A 6,724-nucleotide genomic window follows, 5' to 3' on the forward strand; every position below is an offset into this window, starting at 1 on the left:
GAGAACATGATGCATTAAGGAAATATGGAGGGCAGGGGACTTTAAAGTATGTAAAGAATGTTCCCAATTTAATTTCTCTGGTTATTTTCCAAGCCATCGTCATTTCCATAAAAAAATTAAATATTATCAAAGAACTTAAACCTTCTTAAACATTTTTATTTTAATGAAAGAGTATGACAGCAGATTTACTGTAATATCTTCATTTAAAAAACCAAATTATTTTAAATACTGAATTAGAATACTTTATTATTATTAGAATAATTTATTTAAAATATCTTTAGGCTAGGGGGGCTTGAATGGCTCAGTCAGTTGAGAGTCTGACTTCAGCTCAGTTCATGATCTCATGGTTCAGGGGTTCGAACCCTGTGCTGGGCTCTGTGCTGACAGCTCAGAGCCTGGAGCCTGCTACAGATTCTGTGTCTCCATCTCTCTCTGCCCCTTCCCTACTCATGCTCTGTTTCTGTCTCTCTCTCTGTCTAGAAAAAATAAACATTAAAAAATAAAATATCTTTAAGCTAAAGATGAAAAACAAAAGTAGGTTTCCTATTTTTCCTATAATCATCTTTCTTCTGTTTGGTGTTATAGTTTATGTTTTTCTTTATAAACAGGCATGTCCCTTAGATCAGGGATGAGTAAACCGTGGCTTGTGGGCCAATTCCAACCCATTGCCTGTTTTGTGGCCCATGAGCTAAGAATGATTTTTCTATTTTTAAAATCACTGAAGAGAGAAAAAATAATATTTTATGACATATTAAAACTATATGAAATTCAAATTTCAGAGTCCACAAACAAGGCATGAGTACAGACAGATGCATTCATTTACTTACATCTTGTTTATGATTGTTTTCATGTATGAGAGCAGAGCTGAGCAGTTGCAAAAGAGCATGTATGGTCCACAAAGCCAGATATTTACCTTCTGGGCCTTTGCAGAAAGTTTTCTGACCTTACCTTATATAAAAGGTTGAAATGCATCTATATGATATTGTATTGTATAGCCCTTACACTTTTAGCTAGTTAAGTGTTTAAAGTGTTACCCTTCTTCCTAGTTTTGGAGAAGGGAAAACTGGACATGAAGTTTTTGGATCAAGACTTTGAACTTATGTTTTACTACCTGATGAGACATTATCACCAGGGTTGAATCAAAAAGTTTTGATTTGAGCCTACAGAGATAGTTTTTGATGATTTTAACAAAAGTGTTGAAAGTATGTCCCTACATAGAATACCATGAGGCCACTCCTAAGATCACTTGAAATATAAATATAGAGGGTTACAGTGTTTTGCACACTTTTGTTGTCTGAAATCCTATAGGGTAGTAGATGAAGTATAATATGAATTGTTTTGGCATCACCGGCTTCCTTGAAAGCCTCCATGCATTTACACATCTGTGTCTGCAACAAGAAGGGATAATTGTTCTGCTCTGCTATTGCTGTTTATGAATCCGAAGAACAAAAAGGCAACAGAATAAACAAAATGTCATGTTCATACAAATCTTGATTAGGGTAAAATCATCTGGCTGGCATTGCTTGTGTACAAGATCACCAGCAGGGCTGCCAGCTAGTGAGAGGAGCCTCACAGTTCCCGGGTCTTGAGTCTCAAAATTTGGAACAGCTTGTTTGAGGGCTTCACAAAAGCTAGATCTACCCCCAAATAGTCAAGATCCAGTCTCTGAGTCTTTTCTGCAATTAGTCAATTTGTCTTTGAGAATTCCTGAAGTCCTAGGCTATTTCAGAATAATTGCAGCATCCATTATAGGGTGCTTGCAAAAATATGCTCAGTTAATATCTCAGAGCAGGGTTTCTCAACCCCAGCACTATTGACATTAGGGGCCATATAATTTCTCTGTGACTCCTGTGCCCTGTATGATGTTTAGCAGCATCCTCGACCTCTTCCCACCAGAAGCCAGTAGCACTCTCCCAGTTGAGACAACATAAAATGTCTCCAGACATTTGCCAAAGATACCCGGGGGCAGGGGATCATCTCAGATTAAGACCCGCTGTTTCAGAACACGATTCCACAGTGTCATCCAAGGGGCTCTGAAGAGCATTAAACCCTGAGAACAGAACTACAGGCATAACTCTGAGACATCGCGTGTTTGGTTCCAGGCCACCAAAATAAAGTGAATATTGTACGAAAGTGAGTCAAATGAAATTTTTTTTGGTTTCCCAATGCATATAAGAGATAAGTTTATACTATGCTGTAGTCTATTAAAGGTGCAATAGCATTACTTCTAAAAAAGAAATAAAAAGAGGGAAGTATATACCTTCATTTTAAAATCTTACCATAAACTGCTAACCATTATCTAAGCTTTCAATGAGTCTTCATCTTTTTGCTAGTGGAGGGTCTTGCCTCAATGCTGAGGGCGACTGACTGATCAGGATAGTGATTGCTGAAGGTCAGGGTAGCTGTGGCAATTTTTTAAAACACAACAACAATGATTTGCTGCATTGATTGACTCTGCCTTCCTTGAATGATTTCACTGTAGCACGTGATGCTGTTGGCTAGCATTTTACCCACGGTAGAACTTCTCTCAATCCTCTCAGACTTTGATGCTGCTACATCAGCTATGGTTTATGTAATTTTCTAAATCTTCTGTTGTCATTTCAACAGTCCTCACAGCATCTTCACCAACAGTAGTTTCCATCTCAAGAAACTACTTTCTTTGGTCATCCATCAGAATCAACTCCTCATCTATTCAAGTTTTATCAGGAGACTGCAGCACTCAGTCCCACCTTCAGGCTCCACTTCTAATTCTACTCCTCTTGGTATTTCTACCACGTCTGCAGTTACTTTCTCCTCTGAACTCTGGAGCTCCCAAAGCCATGCATGAGGTTGGAATCATTTTCTTCTAAACTTCTATTAAAGTCGATATTTTTATCTCTACCCATTAATCACAAATGTTCTTAATGGTATCTACAGTGGTGAATCCTTTTTAGAAGGGTTTCGATTTACTTGTCCCAGACCCAGAGAAATTACTATGTATGGCAGGTATAGCCTTATGAAATGCATTTCTTAAATCATAAGACTTGAAAGTCAAAATAACTCCTTGATCCATGGGCTGCAGAATGGTTGCTGTATTAGCAGGCATGAAAATACATTCATCTTGCTGCTCATCTCCATCAGGGCTCTTGGGTGACTAGGTGCATTGTCAATGAGTCATTATATTTTGAAAGACTCCTCTTTTCCGAGCAGTAAGTCTCAACAATGGGTTTAAGATATTCAGTACACTAAGGAACTCACCAAACTACACGCCCGAAAAACAAACAACCCAGTGAAGAAATGGGCAAAAGATNCAGTACACTATGTTATAAATAGATGGGCTGTCATCTAGGCTTTGTTGTTCCATTGATAGAGGGTTAGCATAATTTTTAAGGGTCCTAGGATTTTCAGAATGGTAAGTGAACATTGGCTTCACTTGAAAGTCACCAGCTAGTTAGCCCCTAATAAGAGAGTCAGCCTGTCTTTGAAGCTTTAAAGCTAGGCATTGACTTCTCCTCCCTAGCTGGAAAGTTCTAGATGGCATCTTCTCCCAACATAAGGTTGTTCTGTCTATGTTGAAAATCTGTTGCTTGGTGTAGCCACCTTCATGAGTTACCTTAGCTGGACCTTCTGGATAACTTGCTGCAGCTTCTCCATCAGCACTTGCTGCTTCACCTTGCACTTTGAGGTCATGGAGACGGCTTCATTCCTTAAAGCTCATGAACCAACCTCTGCTAGCTCCAAACTTTTCTTCTGCAGTTTCCCCACCTCTCTCAGCCCTCACAGAATTGAGGAGAGTTAGGGTCTTGCTCTAGATTAGGTTTGGGCTTAAGGAAATGTTGTAGTTGGTTTGACCTTCTATTCAGACTACTCAGGCTTTCTCCATATCAGAAATAAGTCTGTTTCACTTTTTCATCATTCATGTATTCACTGACATAGCACTTTTTATTTCCTTCAAGAATGTTTCCTTTGCATTCAAAACTTGGCTAACTGTTTGGCACAGGAGGCCTAACTTTGGCCTATCTTGACTTTTGACATGCCTTTGTCACTAAGCTTAATCATTTCTAGGTTTGATTTGAAGTGAGGGATATGCAACTAGTCTTCTCACTTGAACAGTTAGAGGCCATCATAAGGCTATTAAATGGCTTAACTTCAATATTGTTATGTATCAGGGAATAGGAAGGCCTGAGGAGAGGGAGAGAGATGGGGGCCATGGCTGGTCACCGGAGCAGTCAGAACACATACAACATTTATTGATTAAGTTCACTGTCTTACATGAGTGTGAGCCATGGCACCCCAAATCAATTACAATAGCAACATCAAAGATCACTGATTGCAGAGCACCCTAACAAATATAATAATAATGAAAATGTTTTAAATATTTTAAGAATTACTGAAATGTGGCACAGAGACATGAAGTAAGCAAATGCCATTGGAAAAAAAGGCATTGATAGGCTCCTCAACATATTGCCATAAACCTTCAATTTGTAGAATATGCAACATATACAAAGCACAATAGAATAACACATGCCTGTAGACTAAAAAGACTCAGAATCTGCATTTAAGGACATAAAACAATTATCTAAAAGAGGAATATTTATTTATGCATCAGATTTCAAAAATAGTTATAAGTTTGTTTATAATAAAGATAAAAACAGAATATTTAGTGGATCTTTCACCCGTTCTCTTTCACATGCTTTGTGGATGAAAGAGTTGAATCTTCAATCCAGTGTCCTTGTCTCCATCATCCTCCATCCATTCATCCATCCAACAGATGACTGAACACCTCCTGAGGGCTTGGACTGACTCTCTGCTAGGTGGTGAGGCCAGAGCGCACAGTTACCTTTTGGTTACACTGCTCCAGTCTCTCGTAAGAAACCTTTAATGGCTTCCTTCAGCCTAGAAAATAAGGTCAACATCAAAATTAAAATGTGGCATTTATCGTGTTCTTTGTCATTTACATCTCATATCTATTCCATCTCTATTCATCTAAGTTAGCATTTCTCAATTCTGACTGTACATTAGAATATCTCAGGGAGATTTTGAAAACGACCAAGGCCAAAGCCAGACCAATTAATTGATTCCCTGTTGTTGAGCATCAGCTTTTTATAAAAACTTTCTGGAAGGGCCCCACATGGAAACAGGAGACCTTGTTATTTAAGGCACATACAGTGACCTCATTTCTTTTTGCCAATAATTGTTTAGAAATGGGCACATGGCAGGGCATCCTCATGGCATATGAAGAGATGTCTATACATGTGAAAGTATGAGTCCGGGAAAATTTTCCTCACTTTAAAATATTGGTCATGGAGGGGCGCCTGGGTGGCTTAGTCGGTTAGGCGTCCGACTTTCGCTTAGGTCATGATCTCGCGGTTCGTGGGTTCGAGCCCTGCGTGGGGCTCTGTGCTGACTGCCAGCTCAGAGCCTGGAGCCTGTTTCAGTCTGTGACTCCCTCTCTCTCTGACCCTCCCCTGCTCACGCTGTCTCTCTCTCTCTCTCTCTCTCCTAGAAATAAATAAATAAAAAACATTAAAATATTGGTCATGGAGGAAAGGACCTTATTTTCCCACTGGATGCTATTAGATCTGGATTTTACCCCCAACTGCTAGAGCCCTCTTGTTTCAAGCCTGAGAATGAAGTCAACACATGGAAGAGCAAAGAGATAAGAGACTTCATCACACAAAGACCTAGTAAGCCTGATTCTTCAGAGTTCCTTGATGTATTAGAAAATGAACTGTCTTTTAAAAGATCCAATTTCAGTCTTTTGTCACTTGCAACCAAAGCATCCTAATTTACATAGCATTTCAGGATCTGCTCAATCCTCCCTGATCCATCCTCTAAAACCAGTCATTTTGTCCACACAGGGCCATACTGATGCTATAGCCACTCCTGACTATCTGCCACCCCTGGTTATACCTCCATAGTTTTACTAATATTTTCTCTCTCAGTGAAAGAGCACTNTTAAATAGACTCAAAATATATAATTTTTTAAACTTCTTAGAGGTTTACTTTTTATGTACTTAATGGCCCAAATATGTAATAAATCAAGAAACCAGAATTCTTCCATGTTAAGAATCCACCATTCCTAGAGTCTTGGCATTTTCATTTGTTTGCAGCCTACAGAAAGATGAAGAGAGAGCTCAGAGACAGAAAACACCCACTTCTGAAAAACTGTGGCTCAGTAGCATTTAGCTGTTTTGGAATTATGAATGATCTTTCCACCCAGTTGGCATTTTTCTCCAACCAGACTGTAAGTTCTTTCAAAACAGCAGCTATTTTTATGTTCTTGCCTAGCTTGGAAGCTTTATTCTGCAATGACAGTCCTCAAACTTTAGGTGCATCAGAATCATCAGGGGTATTTTTTATAACAAGGTTTCCTAAGCCCTACTGTTAGAGTTTCTATTTCATTTGGTCTAGGATAAGGGCTACAAATCTGTGTTTCTAACAAGTTCCTGGGTAATTCTGGTGATATTGGGAAACTGATGACCTAGACTATACTGATTATTATTTTACAGTTCACAAACAGTAAGGGGTATACTTCTGAATTTGTAGTAGTAGGAAGGAGGCCCAGAATTTAGACTTAGTGCCACATTTTTAATCTGTACCAACTCCTCTATCTCCTTCATGTCCATTTATTTATTTATTTATTTATTTATTTATTGCACTTGTTTCTGAACCATCTTATTGGAGCAGGGAAACTTGAGTAGAATAACTTTTCATCTAGTTTCTTAAAAAAAAAAAAAAAAGG

At 38.7% G+C, this 6,724-nt stretch overlaps 1 long non-coding RNA gene across 2 annotated transcripts in view; it reads right to left on the reverse strand.

Annotated features, from left to right (window-relative positions):
* Window positions 1-4,589: 4,589 nt before the first annotated feature.
* The window catches only part of LOC144224799 (uncharacterized), a 24,661-nt gene continuing 22,526 nt past the window's right edge, over window positions 4,590-6,724 (reverse strand). For both annotated transcript variants that reach the window (XR_013333144.1, XR_013333145.1), the window contains exon 4: window positions 4,590-4,875. This is a non-coding gene — a long non-coding RNA (uncharacterized LOC144224799). The remainder of the gene's footprint in view (window positions 4,876-6,724) is intronic.

Source organism: Crocuta crocuta, unplaced genomic scaffold (assembly GCF_008692635.1).
Source record: "Crocuta crocuta isolate KB4526 unplaced genomic scaffold, BGI_CrCroc_1.0 scaffold112, whole genome shotgun sequence".
In the NCBI taxonomy this organism is placed as follows: Eukaryota; Metazoa; Chordata; class Mammalia; order Carnivora; family Hyaenidae; genus Crocuta; species Crocuta crocuta.